The sequence below is a fragment of the Acipenser ruthenus genome, chromosome 39 (genome assembly GCF_902713425.1).
Source record: "Acipenser ruthenus chromosome 39, fAciRut3.2 maternal haplotype, whole genome shotgun sequence".
Lineage (NCBI taxonomy): Eukaryota > Metazoa > Chordata > Actinopteri > Acipenseriformes > Acipenseridae > Acipenser > Acipenser ruthenus.
The window spans coordinates 6,655,908-6,677,636 of record NC_081227.1 but is presented as its reverse complement, the minus strand read 5'-3'; the positions used below and the strand labels follow the sequence as shown (position 1 = coordinate 6,677,636).

The window sequence follows — 21,729 nt, the reverse complement described above, 5'->3', positions numbered from 1 at the left end:
ACTGCACTGTGGAAAGAGAGCGCTGGACTGCAGTGTGGAAAGAGAGCACTGGACTGCAGTGTGGAAGACAGGGGGTTTGAGGAGCTCAGTGGTTAGATAAAGAAAGCGCTGGGCTGCAGTGTGGAAGGCAGGGGGTTTGAGGAGCTCAGTGGTTAGATAAAGAAAGCGCTGGGCTGCAGTGTGGAAGGCAGGGGTTTGAGGAGCTCAGTGGTTAGATAAAGAATGCGCTGGGCTGCAGTGTGGAAGGCAGGAGGTTTGAGGAGCTCAGTGGTTAGATAAAGAAAGTGCTGGGCTGCAGTGTGGAAGGCAGGGGGTTTGAGGAGCTCAGTAGTTAGATAAAGAAAGCGCTGGGCTGCAGTGTGGAAGGCAGGGGGTTTGAGGAGCTCAGTGGTTAGATAAAGAAAGCGCTGGGCTGCAGTGTGGAAGGCAGGGGGTTTGAGGAGCTCAGTGGTTAGATAAAGAATGCACTGGGCTGCAGTGTGGAAGGCAGGAGGTTTGAGGAGCTCAGTGGTTAGATAAAGAAAGTGCTGGGCTGCAGTGTGGAAGGCAGGGGGTTTGAGGAGCTCAGTGGTTAGATAAAGAAAGCGCTGGGCTGCAGTGTGGAAGGCAGGGGGTTTGAGGAGCTCAGTGGTTAGATAAAAAAAGCGCTGGGCTGCAGTGTGGAAGGCAGGGGGTTTGAGGAGCTCAGTGGTTAGATAAAAAAAGCGCTGGGCTGCAGTGTGGAAGGCAGGGGGTTTGAGGAGCTCAGTGGTTAGATAAAGAAAGCGCTGGGCTGCAGTGTGGAAGGCAGGGGGTTTGAGGAGCTCAGTGGTTAGATAATGAAAGCACTGGGCTGCAGTGTGGAAGGCAGGGGGTTTGAGGAGCTCAGTGGTTAGATAATGAAAGCACTGGGCTGCAGTGTGGAAGGCAGGGGGTTTGAGGAGCTCAGTGGTTAGATAAAGAAACCGCTGGGCTGCAGTGTGGAAGGCAGGAGGTTTGAGGAGCTCAGTGGTTAGATAAAGAAAGTGCTGGGCTGCAGTGTGGAAGGCAGGGGGTTTGAGGAGCTCAGTGGTTAGATAAAGAAAGCGCTGAGCTGCAGTGTGGAAGGCAGGGGGTTTGAGGAGCTCAGTGGTTAGATAATGAAAGCACTGGGCTGCAGTGTGGAAGGCAGGGGGTTTGAGGAGCTCAGTGGTTAGATAATGAAAGCGCTGGGCTGCAGTGTGGAAGGCAGGAGGTTTGAGGAGCTCAGTGGTTAGATAATGAAAGCGCTCTCTCCCCCCTCACTCCAGCACTCCTCTGCTCATACCTTTTATAGCCAGCAGTGGAGCCCCATTAATCCCACGTTAGCATAAACTCCTCGCTGGGTTTGACAGGGCGGTGGGCAGTGCCACATGCCAGAGCGGTCGGGATATTAACAGAACGTGACTGAGACTTAATGCTGCCTCATGAACACATGGGGAGAGCTCAGACTGCTCTGAGAGACACACCTCACCGAGAGGGATCCAGAACCCCTCCAGAACCCTCCAGATCCCCTCTGGAACCCTCCACAACCCTCCAGAACCCCTCCGGAACCCTCCAGAACCCCTCTGGAACCCTTCCAGAACCCCCCTGTGCTGTGATGAGCCTGACCCTGTGAAAATGATGTGTTATTAAAATGAAAATGTGTTCTTGACTCTACGCCAAAGTGTAAAAATTTGCTGGAGGGGATAGTGTAGAGCATAACAAAAATGAATATAATCTAACCAATAAGCCACACTGCCTTCCCCCTCCAGTTCCACTCGGCCCCCAGTTTTGGCCCGGTTTCTGTGTCTCCAGCCACACTGGGCTGATAGTGAGTGGCGCCGGTGAGTTGTCAGGTGCCAAACAGCGAGTGCCAAGGAAAAATGAGACTCGCTCCCTGGGGAAAAAAATTCCTGAGAATTGGCAAGTCTGTGAAAAAGGATTTTCTCTTTCTTGCCAGGCCTTGTGAGTCTGTCGTCCGTGCTGCCTTCCTTCCAAACAAAGGCTGAAAAATGTTTTTACCTTTCTCAAAGTGTACTGCGGCACGCAGCGGTGAAAAGATAGCAAAATGCATTCCTACACAGTGAAAGAAGACATGGGACAAGCACAGAGGAGATAATGAACCAGCCCCTCTGTTTAAACCATTTCTATACCGTTCTGTGTTGCTTGAATCTGTAACTGAAGTCTTTCACTGGCAGCCCCTGCCTCTATAGGGCTGTGCGCTGCCCAGCGTGTCTCTCTGTTTCCCTGCCCTGTCAGGGAAGGCTGTGATTGAGTGTGTCAGTGCTGTCCACACAGTCCATCACAGCACCGCCAGCCTCCCTCGCCTGGGCATCCTGCCCAGACACTCTCCCTGCGCCTGCCAGCAATGCCTTCCTCCACTGCGGAGGAGAGAGGAGACAAACCACAGAGACAGACAGAGGCCGTGCTGGTTTCACATTAATGTCCTTAACTTTAGGATTACACATGGCTAAACATTTAGTCTAACGTACTGGAGAAAGGCATTGTGGGAAGCGCTCCATTCCTATTGTATGTGTGCGGCGTCAGTGTGCAGCCTTATAGAGGTACGGTAAAGCATGTTAAAAACATGTTTTTTTTGGGGCGGTAGTTTTGCAGTTTTGCAGTTTTGCAGGGGATCAGCTCTCCCTCAACACATCTTTATTCTGTTTCCAGACTCGCATACCTTCCGCAGGTCAGTGGGGGTCAGAGGTGCACGACCCCCAGGGGCCCCACAGAGCTCCCCTTGAAGTTAAAATGCAGTTCATTTCGCTGCCAGGCTCTCTCTGTCCTGTGCTGTCGTCGAAGAAGCCCTGGTGAAACATGTTTGGAACATGGACCCTGTCTCAATTCAAACTGCACTCCCTCACACCAGGGGGTCCTAGGTCTGCAAATCTCTGTTAATCTCTTACCTTCACCGCCTCTCTCTCTCTCTTCTCTCTCTCTCCCCTACTCCCTCTGTCTCTCTCCCCCACTCCCTCCCCCCCTCCCTCACCCCCCCTCACCCCCCTCTCCCCTTCTCCCCCTCTGTCCCTCCCTCTCTCCCCCTCACACTCCCTCCATCCCCCTCTCCCCTTCTCCTTCTCCCCCTCCGTCCCTCCCTCTCTCCCCCTCACACTCCCTCCATCCCCCTCTCCCCTTCTCCCCCTCTGTCCCTCCCTCTCTCCCCCTCACACGCCCTCCATCCCCCTCTCCCCTTCTCCTTCTCCCCCTCCGTCCCTCCCTCTCTCCCCCTCACACTCCCTCCATCCCCCTCACCCCCTCCCCCTCCCTCCCTCCCTCTCTCCCCCCTCACACTCCCTCCATCCCCCTCTCCCCTTCTCCCCCTCTGTCCCTCCCTCTCTCCCCCTCACACTCCCTCCATCCCCCTCTCCCCTTCTCCTTCTCCCCCTCCGTCCCTCCCTCTCTCCCCCTCACACTCCCTCCATCCCCCTCTCCCCTTCTCCCCCTCCCTCCGTCCCTCTCTCCCTCCACCTCACACTCCCTCTCCCCCTCCCCCCTCCCCCTCTCTCCCTCTCTCCCTCCCCCTCCCTCCCTCTCTTCCTCCTCCTCACACTCCCTCTCCCCCTCACCCTCTCCCCTTCTCCCTGTCCCTCCCTCCCCCTCTCTCTTTCTCTGATAGAATGTCCCCACTGTCTTGTTGTTCTGAGGAGGCACCTGTCACTCCGAGCAGGCTCATTGTACTCACCATGGCAACGGCGGGATTCCATTGGCCCCGGCGGCGGTGCCCCATGACAAAGGGCTGACCCCTGACCCCAGCACCTGGGGATGCAGGTTGGAGACATTCCCACTGCTTGAGAGCTGGAAACAGAAATCAGCACGCGCTCATTACTACAGCAGGGACACAAAATGAAAGAGTGGAGAAACAGGGGCTCGCTTTCCTTCTGTTTGCATCACAGCGGAGCTTTTAATATGTCCTGTGAATATCAGAAAACCAGCAAGGGAACAGCAATGAGCAACTTTAAAAAGAAGGACCGCATTCCCCCTCCACCCTGCCTGCATTCAGAGCCCTCTCTCTGTCTTCACAAAAGAGTATTGATACTGAACAGTTTAGAGCATATTGCAGGAGTGCGTCTCTGTGTGTGTGTGTGTGTGTGTCCCTCACTGACCAGCAGGGGGAGGGGTCCTGTCTGTGTGTTTATAGAGCAGTTCTGCACACTCTGTAAAAGGCAGGATCGTGTTACTCTGCTATGAGCTTGCAGACTGTGATACATCAATCCTTTAGCTTTGAAAATAATCAAATCCCTTCCTGTGTTTCTCTCCCAGCCATTAGCCCGACTCTCACACCTCCGCCTCTAATCCCTGCCATTAACAGAGCTGCCTGAGCCAAGAACCCAACACCTGATCGGGGGCTGATAAAGACCCCCCCCCCCCCCCCCCCCACCCCCCCACCCCCCCCATGCAGGGGCTATTAAAGCAACTGTTTCTACGGGGTGATCAGATTCATGCTAAGTCGGATTTTCCTCCCTCTATCCAGAAGATCATCTCAAAGTCAGAGTTACAGACCGGCGTAGCTCGACCCCAGCTCTGCTTTAGAGATCTCCACAGCGCGGGATCACAGCACCTCTAAAGCTGAGGGAACACGGAGCAGGCTTGGTTTCAGGAGACAGGGTTTCAGGCCACTGCACGGCACACCAGGGGAGGCCAGGTTTCTGAAAAATTTGCTTTGTATTCCCTCAGTTCTGTATTAGTGCGGTGTTGTGTCTACACAGAGTCCAAAAAGTGGAATTGATTATTCTCCTCGCCCCCCCCCCTCTCTCTCTCCCCCCTCTCTCTGTCTCTCTCTCGCTCTCTGTCTCTCCCTCTTCCCCCTCTCTCTAGCCCTCTCCCCATCTCTCCGTGGGAATGTTTTGCAGTGTTGAGTTTCAGCGTCTCTGCTTTTCTCTGCTCTGCTTGGAGGGCCCTGCTCACGCAGCTGTTCCCATCCCCCCAGCCCCTCAGCCCCTCAGCTCCTCAGCCCCTCAGCCCCTCAGCCCCTCAGCCTCCCAGCCCCTCAGCCCCTCAGCTCCTCAGCCCCTCAGCCCCTCAGCCCCTCAGCCCCTCAGCCTCCCAGCCCCTCAGCCCCTCAGCTCCTAGGCACCTCAGCTCCTCAGCCCCCCGGCTCCCCGGCCCCTCGGCTCCTCGGCCCCCCGGCCCCCCGGCCCCCCGGCCCCCCGGCCCCCCGGCACCTCGGCCCCTCGGCCCCTCAGCCCCTCAGCCCCGGCCTCGTGGCTTCTGATACAAGTTGGGATGACGGAGAGGGATTAGAGCCACTCTACGTCCTCACATTGTCGCCCCCCCCCCCCCCCCCCCCGTGGAAGAGTTTTTTTGTTTTTTTTCTAGAATAGTTTAACGATGAGTGTGTGAAGTGTTGTGCACTGAAAGCCCGGGGAGATGAATGGGTTTTACAGTACAGCAGTGAAGCTGGAGCCGTGCGTGTCATTGATTCTGGGCTCCTGGACTCAGGGTTACTCTGCTTTCTGAGTGAAACTCACTCCTTTGGTATGATAGACTTGACACTTGGTTGTTTAAGAAACAAAGATGTATTTTCAACAGCGTTAACAGTCTTTAATACATTTTTACAAAACAATAACCGAAACAGCAAAGTCATATTATTGTTTGTTACGTGGCTGTTTCTTGGAAAGCCCAGAAATTGACCAAATTGCTTTTTAAAAAGGCCCAGGTTAGTCCAAAGGGTTTCCTCAGTATTCCCTCCCCAGCATTGTTTATTCAGCAGTACAGTGGAGTGTGGTTTGAATGAGTGTGAATAAACACATTAAACGCAGTGCTCCAGCCTCTCCCTCTCCCTCCATCTCCCTCTCCCTCTCCCTCCATCTCCCTCTCCCTCTCCCTCCATCTCCCTCTCCCTCCTTCCCTCACTGAATTCCCAGCTAACAGATGTTCCCTGTGCCTCTGAACCCTGGCTAAGGACCAGCCAGCAGCTGCACACAAAAACGTTACGTAAATATATATATTTTTATAATGTGTTAAAATAAACTTTTTCCACATGGGACATGCAGACAAGCTCTTAATGATAATAATGTTAGCGGCTGAGTGCGTTAGGGGGCAGTGCATTAAACCAGCAGACTCTCTCAGTCCCTTAGCTCTAACCACTAACCCACACCGCATCCCTCCCTCCCAGTCCCTCAGCTCTAACCACTAACCCACACCGCATCGCTCCCTCCCAGTCCCTCAGCTCTAACCACTAACCCACACCGCATCCCTACCTCCCAGTCCCTCAGCTCTAACCACTAACCCACACCGCATCCCTCCCTCCCAGTCCCTCAGCTCTAACCACTAACCCACACCGCATCCCTACCTCCCAGTCCCTCAGCTCTAACCACTAACCCACACAGCATCGCTCCCTCCCAGTCCCTCAGCTCTAACCACTAGACCACACTGCCTCCCTCCCTCCCAGTCCCTCAGCTCTAACCACTAACCCACACCGCATCCCTACCTCCCAGTCCCTCAGCTCTAACCACTAACCCACACCGCATCGCTCCCTCCCAGTCCCTCAGCTCTAACCACTAACCCACACTGCATCCCTACCTCCCAGTCCCTCAGCTCTAACCACTAGACCACACTGCCTCCCTCCCTCCCAGTCCCTCAGCTCTCACCACTAGACCACACTGCCTCCCTCCCTCCCAGTCCCACAGTTTCAACAACTTGGCCACATGAGTAAGTGAGAGAGAGGAGAGGGAGTAAGAGGAAGAGAGTAACAGAGAAGAGGGGCAGTCAGCAGCAGAGAGAGGGAGAGAGTGGACTAGAGAGAGAGAGCAAGAGAAGGATAGAGTGGGATAGAGCAAAAGAGAGAGAAAGAGAGTTAATGGGAGAGAGAGAGAGAGAGAGAAAGAACGAGAGAGAGAGTTAATGAGAGAGAGAGAGAGTTCCCTTTATGAAGGGAAGCTCTGAGAACAAGTTAAGCAGTAGAAAGGAGTCCATTGTGAGTCCCTGGCCTGGGTACAAGTCTGTCTTTCAGGGGCAGCCAGCCGTGCACAATGGCTAAACCAACATCGCTGACATTCGGAGATGTGTCGGCTTTGGTGTGGGCAGGGAGGGGGGGATCCCGTTTGCTTTGGCCCATTGATCAGAAATTCATGGGAGGACCTCGGGGGCTGACGATTGCCCTCTGCTTCCTTTCATCCCTTGAGGATCAGGGATAAGAGCCACAGCACACACTGCCAGACAAGCTTCCTCACTCCCTCTCCCCTCTGCACCATCTCCCTCCTCCCCTCTCCCTCAACACTCTCTCCCCATCTCCCTCTTCCCCTCTCCCTCAACACTGTCTCCCCTCCCCTCTCCCCATCTCCCTCCTCCCCTCTCCCTCAACACTCTCCCTCCTCCCCTCTCCCTAAACACTCTAACCCTCCCCTCTCCCCATCTCCCTCCTCCCCTCTCCCTAAACACTCTAACCCTCCCCTCTCCCCATCTCCCTCCTCTCCTCTCCCTCAACATCCTCTCCCCTCCCCTCTCCCTCAACACTCTCCCTCCTCCCCTCTCCCTCAACACTCTAACCCTCCCCTCTCCCCATCTCCCTCCTCCCCTCTCCCTCAACACTCTAACCCTCCCCTCTCCCCATCTCCCTCCTCCCCTCTCCCTCAACACTCTTTCCCCTCCCCCTCCCCATCTCCCTCCTCCCCTCTCCCTCAACACTCTCTCCCCTCCCCTCTCCCCATCTCCCTCCTCCCCTCTCCCGCAACACTCTAACCCTCCCCTCTCCCCATCTCCCTCCTCTCTTCTCCTTCAACACTCTTCCACCCCCCCTCTCCCCATCTCCCTCCTCCCCTCTCCCTCAACACTCTAACCCTCCCCTCTCCCCATCTCCCTCCTCCCCTCTCCCTAAACACTAACCCTCCCCTCTCCCCATCTCCCTCCTCTCCTCTCCTTCAACACTTTTCCACCCCCTCTCCCCATCTCCCTCCTCCCCTCTCCCTCAGCACTCTTCCACCCCCTCTGCCCCATCTCCCTCCTCCCCTCCCCCCCTCCCACTTCCCCCTCCCCACTCCTCTCTCCCATCTCCCTCCTCCCCTGAAACATCAGAGCAAAGTGTCATATGGCAACACTTTTTTGGGGGTAAAAAGCCATACAAAACTTTGGAATTAAGTCTGGTAAAACTCTAGTAAAAAAAAAAAAAAAAAATTAATAAAAAGTTGGTAAAACATTTACAAAAAGCAGGGTAACAAATGGCAAATGCAGAATGAGTGTGCCGAGTCATCCTCTCTCTCGTACTTTTTCTCCCCTCTCCCCCTTTCCTTCCCCTCATCTCCCCCTCTCTCTCTCCCATCATGCATCCACGAGCCTCTGTGCCTCCCAGTCTCTGTGACAGCTGCGGGAGCTGTTGACATGCAGATATGCAAAGTGTTTATGACTCTGTTCAGATTTGAAGCAGCGTGGAGATCAGGGCCACAAAGGCAGGGCTGTGCTTCCAGCCCCCCGGGATTATATTTAATTACCGCTGTAACAAATATGATATTTATCAGGGCTGGAGCCTATGGATCCTGCCCCTTCCCAGATAACGGGGAGTTGAGAGAGTCGGGAGAGGGGGGAGATGAGGGGGAAAAAGAGCTGTTGAAATGTTAGATGCTGCAGGGAAACTGACGGGGCAGTTGTGGGTGTTTCTTATTGGCTCGGCCGTGTGTGATTGTTGGAAGAGACTCCAGTACTGGTGTTGCCCAGTTACCCCACTATGGACTAACGGAACCTCTGGTCACCCCATGGTTCCGCTCAGAAGACCTGGAAGCACTTTGTAGCGCTGTGTTTTTTTGAATAGAGAAAGCCATTGCAAATTGAAGGCCTCTTCTTGCTAAACGCTTTTTCTATCTGTTCTTAGAAGAGTTCCATTCTGCAGCTCTTATTGCTCCCTCTCTCTTTTCTCCCAGAAGAACCTGCAGTTTCTCCTCCTGGCTCTGGGGCAGGAAACCCTCTCTATGATCAGCCAGTCTGAGGCCGTATCTCTCTCTCAGCTCTCTGTATCTCTCACAGTGGAGGATGAAGGGGGTCTCAGTTTCAATCTCTCCACTCTTGCACTGGGTACAGATTCTGGCTTCCCTAGGTTTCCACTCTGCTCTATACCTGCCTCTTTCAATGGCTAGCTTGTGGTCACGTATCCTATATTTTGTTAACAGTTTTTTTTTTTTTTTTTGCAAGGCTTAGATATTCGGCCAGGGTGTATTCTCTGTTGAGGGAGCTGTAGAGGTGGAGTTGATTTTGGCTTGTAATCCGCTCTCTCCAGTAGAGGGTGTATTTCTCTATCAGGGCAGATCCTACAGCTTTTCCCTCTGGCTGCTGGGCTCAGTGTCAGGGCTATGTTGATGCTGGTGTGTGTGGACAGGGGTGTGATGTAGGTCTGTAGTGAGGGTTAAGCTGTACTGCCCAGGGAGGATTCATGGAGGGAGTTTGGGCTGCTGTGTCTCAGGTGGAGTCAGAACTGGGTTTCTGGATGGGGATCAGCAGAGACACTCTACCCAGTTCTGTCTTTGCAGTTGTTGCTGGAGCTTCTCTGTGTCAGTGAAACAGCTCTTTACAGAAGCGCAGGTGCGTGGTTTCAGTGGGAGTTTTGGGCGCTTGCTCTAACAGACCAGGCAGATTGTTGATAGAAATGCTGAAGAGAGTGGGGCTGAGGCTGCAGCCCTGTCGCACTCCTCTCTCCTTGCCTAAAGGAACCTGTCTGTTTGTTGTCTATTTTTATTTTGTACTGTGTCTCCGAATACATGGATTTAATTGTGTCATAAACCTTTCCACCAATTCCTGCTTGTAGCAACCTGAGGTACATTCCAGGGTCCCAAACAGAGTGAAATGGTTTTTTGAAATCGATGAAGCAAGCAGATATTTTACCTTTGCTGGTGTTGTTTACGTGTCTGTAAAGTAAACATGTGGTCAGTGGTGTGGTGTTTGGGAAGGAATCCAATCTGGCTCTTGTTTACGGTGTTTTGAGTCATCAGATATTGGGATATTCGTTGGTTTAAAATACTACAGAATAATTTGCTGAGGTTACTCCCCACATAGACGCCTCTGTAGTTGTGTGGATCAAGGGTTCTCCACTCTTGTAGATCTTGTCTCTCCCCTTCTCTTTTCTCCCTCTCCTCTCTCCCCTCTCCCCTCTCCTCTCTCCTCTCTCCTCTCTCCTCTCCTCTCTCCCCTCTTCCCCTTCTCTCTTCTCCCTTTCCTCTCCTCTCTCCCCTCTCCCCTCTCTCCTTTCCCCTCTCCCCTCTCCTCTCTCCCCTTCTGTCTTCTCCCTCTCATCGCTCCTCTCCTCTCTCCTCTCTCCTCTCTCCCCTCTCCTCTCCCCTCCCCTCTCTCCCCTCCTCTCCTCTCTCCTCTCTCCCCTCTCCTCTCTCCTTTCTCCCCTCTCCTCTCCCCTCTCCCCTCTCCTCTCTCCCCTCTCCCCTCTCATTATCTCAGATCACTCAGGGCATCTTATCGCTGGTACACACCTGTCTGCAATTAAAGGCAAATCTCTTCCTGACTTCCTGAGTGAAGCTCTTAACCTGGTTCAATAAGGGCACCGTCGGCTAGCTCAGATCTTTAATGCTCCTCCTGTCCTCCTTTCATCCCTGAAAAAAAGAGAAAGAAAAGCTAAAGTTCAGATGCCTTTCTGCGGCACACATGAGTCTCCAAACAGCAGCGATTTCAACACATTTCTTTATTTCAAAGCTTCTGGAGATGATCAGTGCAGCCCTTAGAAACGTTTCACATAGCAACACTATAAAGAATTGTAAAGCCCACAGGGGTATGGTAAAGCATATTAAAAATAAAAACATGTTAAACTGGTAAATGCATAGTGTAACCATGGGAACAAACATGAGAAAACACCAGAAATCACTGTGCACATTTATTGTGGTAAACGTTTCTAAGGGGGGCTGTGCTCTGGTTTCAAAAACGTCCTGGTGCTTCACAAAGGCAGCGACTCATCCAGGAGATTAAATATATACTGATTGCTGTTCAATTGTATAGATGAGGGCACTAGGGTGAAAGGCATCTTGTGAAACAGTCGGGTGCACTTCAAGACTCCAGTCCAACCCCAATCCCAACCCCAACCACAACTGCATCCCTAACTCTAACCCTAATCCCACCCTTAACCCCATCCCTAACTCTAACCCGAACCCCATTCCTAACTCTAACCCCAACCCCATCCCTAGCCCTATTCCTTACCCCATCCCTAACTCTAACCCTAATCCCAACCTTAACCCCATCCCTAACTCTAACCCGAACCCCATCCCTAGCCCTATTCCTAACTCTTCAGTTGCAGTGCATTTAACGGACCGCTTAAGCTCCACTGCAGATGTTGGGATTTTCTTTTTTGCTTTGTTAAAATAATTTGGTGGGAATTTTCACAAGAAGCTGAACGGCAGCAGCCAACAGCTGGGAGACAGGTGCAAGGGGAGAGCGAGAGACAGAGACAGAGAGAGAGAGAGAGAGAGAGAGAGAGAGAGAGAGAGAGAGAGAGAGGAGAGAGAGAGAGAGAGAGAGAGCCCAGAGGAATCATGGGAAAGAATGCAACGCCAAAACAACACCGTCCCGAAGATGTAGATCAATGGTTAGAGAAAGTGCTGGGCTGCAGTGTGGAAGGCAGGAGGTTTGAGGAGCTCAGTGGTTAGATAAAGAAAGTGCTGGGCTGCAGTGTGGAAGGCAGGAGGTTTGAGGAGCTCAGTGGTTAGATAAAGAAAGTGCTGGGCTGCAGTGTGGAAGGCAGGAGGTTTGAGGAGCTCAGTGGTTAGATAAAGAAAGTGCTGGGCTGCAGTGTGGAAGGCAGGGGGTTTGAGGAGCTCAGTGGTTAGATAAAGAAAGCGCTGGGCTGCAGTGTGGAAGGCAGGGGGTTTGAGGAGCTCAGTGGTTAATCAAAAGCCTCTGGGCATCCAGTATGCAATATTAATTTCCTGCTCTGCAGCTGCACTAATCATTTTAAAATAATGGTAAATACATTCACATAATAGAATTCCAACAGGTTCACACAGGAAAAAAAAAACAGACAAAGAAAAATAAATTAAATTGCAATAAATGACTGTGCCTTTTAAAAAGAAACAAAGTCAATGTTCCCTTCCATGCAGAGACAGCACGTCTGTCTCACCAGAGCTCAGTGTCGGGGGGGGGGTGTCAGTAAATCACCCCCCCCCCCCCTAAATCATCAGAAAAAACACATCATGAAGCAATGAGCTCAGTGCTTGGCACGCCCTCTAATTGAAACCAAACTTATTTCCTTTTGTGAACAAACATGGCAGGCAGGCAGCACAAATGGGTCGTTTTTTCCGCTCCTGCCAAAGTCTTAAGTATCTGCAGGTGTTTTTGGAATGCTAAGGGAATGGGGGGGGGGTAACGTTATAATTTTTTTCCCTTCTCGTTTTCTTCTTTTTCTCTGTTTTGGGAAGAGGTCGGGAGTTTTAGGTATTTTTTTTAGGGTCTGTTCCAAATTGATCTCTCCCTCCTCACTGCCCCCCCTCCCTCCCCGTGTTTTTAGATGTCTTTAATTTGTGTTCTTTGGCTTGTTTTAGGATCTCCGTCCTCAGGGGAAGATGCAATTGAGTAACCCTTGATTAATGTTGGGTCTGGAATCTTTATCTAGTAGTAAATAAAATCCACAACACTCCCTCTCTCATTCCTCCTCTCTCTCACACAGACACACAGGAATGTACAGTGAGAGCGTTGGGCTCGCATTACCTGCACACTACTATCTAAACTCCACTAGGCATGAAGTTTGGGGCTGAAATAAACGTTTCTGCATTAAATTAAACAGAAACACAGACAAAGACACACACACACACACTGACTCACAGGCTCTCAATCACAGGGCTGAGGCATTTCCCCTTTTCAATTCCCCATTCTCTCAATGTTGCTCAGCCCCCTTGCAGACCGGCATTAAGCACATAATAATGGTAATCATAATCCCCTTTAAAGGCTTTCACATTGCCTTTGTTCTGCCAGCCTGTTGCAGTCTGGACTTCGAGGGGTGAGAGGCCAAGGCCTGAGGTCTGAGGCAGTCCACAGTGCTTCCTTAAGTGTTTCAGTGCCTACAAAGAAATAATTGCCTTGACCCTGTGCACCAGAGGACCTGCAGTTCAGCAAGGGGCGGAGATTTAAACTCGCGTTGGGAATACGGGAATACAGAAAAATGGGAATATAATTCCAGCCGCAGTGTTCCGGAGAACCAGTGATACAGGTCCCACATACAAGAGTGTTTAAACCACTGACTGTTAACATGAGAGACCTGATTCAACACTGAACTGTAACATGAGAGACCTGATTCAACACTGAACTGTTAACATGAGAGACCTGATTCAACACTGAACTGTTAACATGATTATTTGTTTATTTATTTGTTTATTTAGCAGACGCCTTTATCCAAGGCGACTTACAGAGACTCGGGTGTGTGAACTATGCATCAGCTGCAGAGTCACTTACAATTACATCTCACCCGAAAGACGGAGCACAAGGAGGTTAAATGACTTGCTCAGGGTCACACAAGGAGTCAGTGGCTGAGGTGGGATTTGAACCGGGGACCTCCTGGTTACAAGCCCTTTTCTTTAACCACTGGACCACACAGCCTCCTATAACCTGATTCAACACTGAACTGTTAACATGAGAGACCTGATTCAACACTGAACTGTTAACATGAGAGACCTGATTCAACACTGAACTGTTAACATGAGAGACCTGATTCAACACTGAACTGTTAACATGAGAGATCTGATTCAACACTGAACTGTTAACATGAGAGACCTGATTCAACGCTGAACTGTTAACATGAGAAATCTGATTCAACACTGAACTGTTAACATGAGAGACCTGATTCAACGCTGAACTGTTAACATGAGAGACCTGATTCAACACTGAACTGTTAACATGAGAGACCTGATTCAACACTGAACTGTTAACATGAGAGACCTGATTCAACGCTGAACTGTTAACATGAGAGACCTGATTCAACACTGAACTGTTAACATGAGAGACCTGATTCAACGCTGAACTGTTAACATGAGAGACCTGATTCAACGCTGAACTGTTAACATGAGAGACCTGATTCAACACTGAACTGTTAACATGAGAGACCTGATTCAACACTGAACTGTTAACATGAGAGACCTGATTCAACACTGAACTGTTAACATGAGAGACCTGATTCAACACTGAACTGTAACATGAGAGACCTGATTCAACACTGAACTGTTAGCATGAGCCCCCTGATTAAACAACTGCCAGCCTGAATATTCCAGCAACGTTCACCTGATTCAACACTGAACTGTTAACATGAGAGACCTGATTCAACACTGAACTGTAACATGAGAGACCTGATTCAACACTGAACTGTTAGCATGAGCCCCCTGATTAAACAACTGCCAGCCTGAATATTCCAGCAACGACTGGTGATTTGGGAATTAAAATAAATATTTACTGGGTTCCAACTGGAAATCTGCAGGCTTACAACAATCAGACTGGCCACAAACCAATGACCACGCACCCCAAGCCAGTGTCCTAGCTGCTGTAGAAATGAACCAGGCTGACGGTCCCCTGGTAAAAGAACTGGGTGAGTCACGCAATCTGGAGCACGCGGGTCAGAATCCTGGGAGTGCCGAGTTGGGGAGGAGAGATTTTGCCCTACAGCTCTTTACAGTGACCTACAGGGTTCATCTCCAGGGTTCAGTAGCTTGGTAACTTCTGCCGTCTAGGTGCAGCGGACATAGAGAGGCGATCTGATCTATAAGAATTCTAATGATCGCCCGTTGCTCTTTATCCCTCGTAGATGGGTCGTTGCTTGCAGCAGTGTGAGGTGACGTTGGCAGAATGGGCAGTTGCATTTGGGGAGAAAACAGGGTGTGATTTGTAAGTGATTGGTTTACTACTGGGGCTGTCAGCCCGAGAGACTGAAACCTGGTTCCAGCTCTCTGCTCGTGCCCAGCTCCGAATCCATCACGCCTGACCCTGCCCTCGCTCGACCGGGGTTGAAGGACCAGGCTTGCCCCGCGGAGAGGCTCTGTCCCCCGTAGAAAGTGTAATTAAAGGAGCCTCAGAGTTCGCAAAGCCGGGTCATGGCTAAATTTAAAGAGAATTGTCATAGCCGCAGGTTCCTCTAATCCCATTTGTGCCGATAAAGGAGCCTTTCTGGAAGAAAATGCACACATGTTTGAAAACAAAGACGCCGGGAGGGGGGCGGATAGAGAGAGCCTGTGTCCTCAACCTAATCTCTCCTTAATACAGGAACAGGAAGAAAATCAAAGGACAGTTGAATCGAAATCCCTCCTGTCAAACTGCTGTCCCCCCCTGCCCTCTTTGAGTTTGGGATGGGTTCCACACAGGGTTTGGGACTCGCCTGTCCCCCAGCGAGACTTGGCTCTGAAATCCAATTAACCTGATTACCAGGAAGGGCTCAGAACTGACCCCCCTACCCAGTGCTGAGAGGCCCAGTCTGGGAACAGTGCGCTGGGGGACTGTGTACTCGCCACAGGGTCTATGGAGCACAGCCTCTGTGGACGTTGCAGCTTATCAAACCCACAAGTGCCGAGACTCCATCGCTATAGAGTTCAGTCTACGCCATCAGGAAAGCGTCTATCTCAAACAAGGAAACGGATAGGAGACAAATGTTTCAGCAGTGCTTCTTGTTGTGACATGAACGCTGGTTTAAGCCTCTTCTCTCTGGGTTTCCAGTCCTGGCGAGGCTGTGGGACAGGGGGATGCAGGGGTGCTCTGGGTCTCTGTGTCTTTCAGAGGATGGCATTACTGCTGTTCTACCAGACGTGACAGTGAAATGATCCAGCTGGTACCTGGAAGCTTTTCAAAAACGAGGCATTGAGAAAGACTTCTATCCAAAACGAGACATTGAGAAAGACTTCTAGCCAGAACGTTTGTCAATGCAAGTTTCTTTAGTATTTTTAAAAAGTGAAAAAAGCTCAACAGAATTAGGGAAAATAGGGAATGAATGCAAAAAAGACATCTTCACTAATTAAACTGCTGTCATGTGCTGTTCTCTATGTGCCCACACAGTATATAGATATTGTTTAATCACACTGGCCTCTCGTTTCATATTCAATGTTATTTAGCCCAGCGTGAAAATGACAGAGGTGAGCTGCAAGCCTATTCATGTGATGCCACTGGGCTTGTCTGAACAGCCAGAGTGCTGGAGGATCTGTGTGGGTATAAAAAAAGGGAATCTGCTATGAAGAATCAGGGAGCCAGAGAACGAGAGGGAGACAGGAGAGACAGGAGTCAGTGAAGTGCAATGAGAGAAGAGGGGACGGGAGGGGAGGACAGACAGCTCAGGCAGGGAGGACGACACAAGAACAGTCAAGCAGGCAGACAGAAGAGATCACACAAGCAGATAATGTGACAGACATATAGACAGGACAGACAGACAGACAGTGGAATCCAAACCCTGTATTGGGCTGGCTGGAGCACCACTGGCTAAGTGCAGGACAGAGCGCTGAGGGAGGCAGTGCTCTGGAAAAGAAGGGAAAAGGAGGGCAGGTGGGACCATAACGGGAAACTTTAACTGGAGAGAACAGAGAGAATAAAAGCAAGACACGCACACACACACACACACACGCACGCACGCAAACAAACCTCAGCATAACAAAGTCATTATCTCAGAACAAAGGGGTCCATTGAGCCGAGCGGGCCCCAGTAATCGCAAGCGGCCCCTGCAGTCCCACCCTGACCCTGTCTTTGTGAGCTCAGAGCCCCCCTCGCTGTTTACAACACAAACATTCAATTCCAATCCCCTCCAGGAATCACGAAAACAACAGAGAAGAGAAAAGAAAGGAAAGGCTGGGACACTAATTGGTTCCCACAATGTAGCCGGACCCCCCCCCCTCCTCCTCCCCGCCTCTCTTTTCCCTTTCCAAAACCCTCACCCGCCCCATACAGCTTAATTTCCTTTCCTCCTTAATCAATTTTAATGAAACGGCTTCTCATGAGTTTTCAGTCTGCTCTCTGAAGGAACAGCAGGACTGCGATGGTATTATTATTATTATTATTATTATTATTATTATTATTATTATATCTACTATCCCCCCAGAGGAACACTAATCCGAATCTTTTTTCTTAAATAAACTCTCCTGCACTCTGTACTTTCAGGGAGTGCTAATACCTCACCTCTCTCCAGCGTACCGATCCTCCCCTTTCTTTATTTTCCTGATGTCTTTTCTCTTCACTTTGACTCCAGCGAAGCCCATTGATCAGGCCACAATGCTGTGAGTCTGCTGGAGGTCCTTGCTGTGGTAATTACACTTTGCTGTGCTTGGACGATGGGAAACTTTTCTAAGATTCGAGCTGGCTGCACAGGCACCCGTGTCTATCGACCCTTGTGAAGTCACTGTCTGAGATCCTGTTTTCCGATGATTGCTGCTGAATAGTTGCACACATGTCTCGCTGGTCACATGACGCATCAGGTGTGGGATGATATTGAGAGTTTCTAAAGCCTGGAGGAGAGTGGAAGACTGAGGGAGAGTTGGGGGCTCTAATCCCAATGCACCCCATTGCAAAAACAAGGCAAACCATGGTCAACTATGCTAAATGCACAGGTATTGTAAAGCCCATAGAGATATGGTTAGGCATATTAAAAAAACAAGGTAAACCATGGTGCACTGTAGAGAATGCATAGTAAAACCACAGGAAATCTGCAAAACGACCATTGTGCAGAAATGACCCGAGCAAACTCGCGCTGGTGGAGCCAGCCTGCTCCCTCTCCTCACTGAAGGAACGACAGCAACGGAAAGCAAAGGGTTAACCTGCGGGTCTGAGGGATGTTGCATTCCACGACAAATCGAAGAAGCAACGGGCATGAAATTCATTCTGCGCACGACTGCCTCTGCTGCTCCTAATCGTAACCCAGCCTGACAATTCAATCAGGCGTTCCCGCTTCCCTCCTCCTCCTCCCCCACCTGCTAATTGCACCAGACAGGCCCAGCTCGTTAGCCCCAAACAAAAACAATTAACCACGCCAACCGAAATTAAAGTTACGATCGTCAGGAATCACTGACCTGGTTTCACTGTCATGGGATGAACCCCCACCCCTACCCTCTGCTTAAAACATTAACATCAAGGGACTGGGAGGGAGGGAGGCAGTGTGGTCTAGTGGTGAGAGCTGAGGGACTGGGAGGCAGTGTGGGCTAGTGGTGAGAGCTGAGGGACTGGGAGGGAGGGAGGCAGTGTGGGCTAGTGGTGAGAGCTGAGGGACTGGGAGGGAGGGAGGCAGTGTGGTCTAGTGGTGAGAGCTGAGGGACTGGGAGGGAGGGAGGCAGTGTGGCTCTAGTGGTGAGAGCTGAGGGACTGGGAGGGAGGGAGGCAGTGTGGGCTAGTGGTGAGAGCTGAGGGACTGGGAGGGAGGGAGGCAGTGTGGCTCTAGTGGTTAGAGCTGAGGGACTGGGAGGGAGGGAGGCAGTGTGGTCTAGTGGTTAGAGCTGAGGGACTGGGAGGGAGGGAGGCAGTGTGGTCTAGTGGTTAGAGCTGAGGGACCGAGACAGCCCTGCTGTTGATGCTGCACTATACTGGCCTCCCCTCTCCCAGGATTACCACTAAGGGTTTGTGAAGGCCACCCAGAGAGCTGCTAGTACAGTAGAGAGTGAGAGAGCGAGAAAGACAGAGGAGAAGAGGAGAGAGAGGGGAGGAGAGGGGAGAAGAGAGGAGAGAGGAGATGAGAGGGGAGAGGAGGGGAGAGAGGAGAGGGTGCAGGCAGGCAGGCAAGGCAGGGAGCCAGGCATGCAAGGCAGGGAGGCTTGCAGACAGTCAGTGCTCTCTCTCAGTGTGAGCTTGTGCACACACTGCAGTAGGAAGAATTAAACACAACTTCAAACTATACAATTAGAGATATAAAAATACATTATGAGAAGTTAATGACTGGATGAATGGTTTGTGGCTGACAGCTGTGTTTATGAAGTCGAATGAGGGGCAGCCTGGTTTGAATTAGTGAGATACACAGTACAGTACAGTGCTGTGCACCACAGATTCCCCTACCCATCAGAATGCTGCTTCAAGCCGGTCTGAAGCACTGCATGGCAGTCCTTAACTGAAATGTACCTGGGTTCAAAATCCTACAGAGAAGTTTGAAAAACCCCATTATAACGGGATCCCTTTATAATCCCAGCGCATGAAGAAACCTTGGCTAGCAGAACCATTAGTAGCATTACCAGCAATAGCAACACAATGGATTGGGAGCAGGCATTGAACAGGACCACACTGTGGGTCTGTCGGGCTGGTACTGATCCGGTGCCATGGTACAGTGATGCATTACCAGCACTGTGTATTGCTATCGCAGTGCCCCTGTCTGTCTGCATTGCTATCGCAGTGCCCCTGTCTGTCTGCATTGCTATTGCAGTGCCCCTGTCTGTCTGCATTGCTATCGCAGTGCCCCTGTCTGTCTGCATTGCTATTGCAGTGCCCCTGTCTGTCTGCATTGCTATCGCAGTGCCCCTGTCTGTCTGCATTGCTATCGCAGTGCCCCTGTCTGTCTGCATTGCTATCGCAGTGCCCCTGTCTGTCTGCATTGCTATCGCAGTGCCCCTGTCTGTCTGCATTGCTATCGCAGTGCCCCTGTCTGTCTGCATTGCTATCGCAGTGCCCCTGTCTGTCTGCATTGCTATCGCAGTGCCCCTGTCTGTCTGCATTGCTATCGCAGTGCCCCTGTCTGTCTGATGCTGTTTAATAACCAGGGCAGCAGTAACAGCTCCAATGAAACAAGTATCAATACTGCGCAGCTGTCATTTGACATCATTATGGACTTTGTGTTGTTCTTGTTTTGTGCACTGAGTGCTAGTGTGGCGTGCTGTAACTCCCAGGAGACCTGCTCCCTTTATGTTATTGAAGATTAATGACATTCAGACATTCAAAGGGCAATAGTTACAATAACTTTGGTGCTGAGCGCCATTGACTTGGTGCCACAAATGACTTCCAGATCTTAACACTTAACTAATTGGGTAGCTTTGTGCAGACCTGTGAGCTAAAAAGCCCTGTAAACCATGTTGTGTAACTCGCAGTGTTGTGTAACTCGCAGTGTTGTGTAACGCGCAGTGTTGTTTAACGGGCAGTGTTGTGTAACGGGCAGTGTTGTGTTTTGTCTGAAATCGTGATCAAAGGATTTTTATGTGATTGACAAAGAACAGGGGGCTTGTGGTGTGATGGAGTTCTGGGCTCTAAAATAAAATCATTATGTCGAATCAAGGGGGGGGTCTCCGTTTCAGTAGCAACACTCTTGGAGACACATTCACCCTCTCTGCGTCTACGCCCGTTTCTCTGTGTGTGTTTCTCTGTGTGTGTTTCTCTGTGTGTGTTTCTGTGTTCTCTGCAGTCTTCTCATCGCTATCCAAGCTGTATTTGTGGTAAGCCTGGCTGCAGCAGCAGCAGTGAACACTCCCGGACTCACAGAGGGGCTCTTGATAAAGAGCTCTCAGTCCCTTTCGCTGTGCTGGCCCAGGCGGCTCCTGTCCTGCGGTGTTGTTATTTTTTATAATATTCCCCGGGTCTTTATTTGCGTTAGCCTGGGAGCTCGTGAGAAGGGGAGAGGGAGAGAGAGAGGGAGAGGGAAAAGTGGGAAAATAAAATGTGTTTCCTGTTAACCCAGACACAGAGCCTTATTGCTCAGTGCAGCTCACCGCTCCTCTCCCACAAACGAGCTCTTGAGCAGGGGAGATTAGGAGAGAGAAACAGGGCCCAGTGACAGGAAATGAAGGGGGCTCGGAGCCAAGACCTCCGGCTGAGAAAATCGCATCAAGATGGCAGGGTGAGCGAGCAAGCGAGAGAGCGGGCGAGCAAACCGACTGACTGACTGACAGACTGGCTGCATGTCAAGCTGTCTGGCTTCTCCCACTGGCCGTGCATTCCTCCAGCTTCCCTGCTGAGGAGAACCAGTGAGAGCCTCCGTCTCGCTCCTGCCACTCATAGAAGCTGGCACAGACTGCCAGGGATGCTGATACTGAAATAAGTTTTTTTGTTTTTTTGTTAAACTGTTTCTCAAACCCACTGCAGCTCAGCACTCTAACCACTGAGCTCCTCAAACCCACAGCCTTCTACACTGCAGCCCTGCACTCTAACCACTGAGCTCCTCAAACCCGCTGCCTTCTACACTGCAGCCCTGCACTCTAACCACTGAGCTCCTCAAACCCGCTGCCTTCTACACTGCAGCCCTGCACTCTAACCACTGAGCTCCTCAAACCCACTGCCTTCCACGCTGCAGCCCTGCACTCTAACCACTGAGCTCCTCAAACCCCCTGCCTTCCACACTGCAGCCCAGTGCTTTCTTTATCTAACCACTGAGCTCCTCAAACCCCCTGCCTTCCACACTGCAGCCCAGCGCTTTCTTTATCTAACCACTGAGCTCCTCAAACCCCCTGCCTTCCACACTGCAGCCCAGCGCTTTCTTTATCTAACCACTGAGCTCCTCAAACCCCCTGCCTTCCACACTGCAGCCCAGCGCTTTCTTTATCTAACCACTGAGCTCCTCAAACCCCCTGCCTTCCACACTGCAGCCCAGCACTTTCTTTATCTAACCACTGAGCTCCTCAAACCTCCTGCCTTCCACACTGCAGCCCAGCGCTTTCTTTATCTAACCACTGAGCTCCTCAAACCCCCTGCCTTCCACACTGCAGCCCAGCGCTTTCTTTATCTAACCACTGAGCTCCTCAAACCCCCTGCCTTCCACACTGCAGCCCAGCGCTTTCTTTATCTAACCACTGAGCTCCTCAAACCCCCTGCCTTCCACACTGCAGCCCAGCGCTTTCTTTATCTAACCACTGAGCTCCTCAAACCCCCTGCCTTCCACACTGCAGCCCAGCACTTTCTTTATCTAACCACTGA

General features: G+C 51.2%; 1 long non-coding RNA gene across 1 annotated transcript; it reads right to left on the bottom strand.

Moving 5' to 3' along the window:
• Window positions 1-1,823: 1,823 nt before the first annotated feature.
• On the bottom strand, window positions 1,824-17,390 carry LOC131707307 (uncharacterized). Its single transcript, XR_009311096.1, has 4 exons — window positions 17,035-17,390; window positions 10,389-10,508; window positions 3,665-3,777; window positions 1,824-2,789 (listed from the first exon to the last, which is right to left on the bottom strand). It is a non-coding gene; the product is annotated as an uncharacterized LOC131707307 (long non-coding RNA).
• Window positions 17,391-21,729: the final 4,339 nt, after the last annotated feature.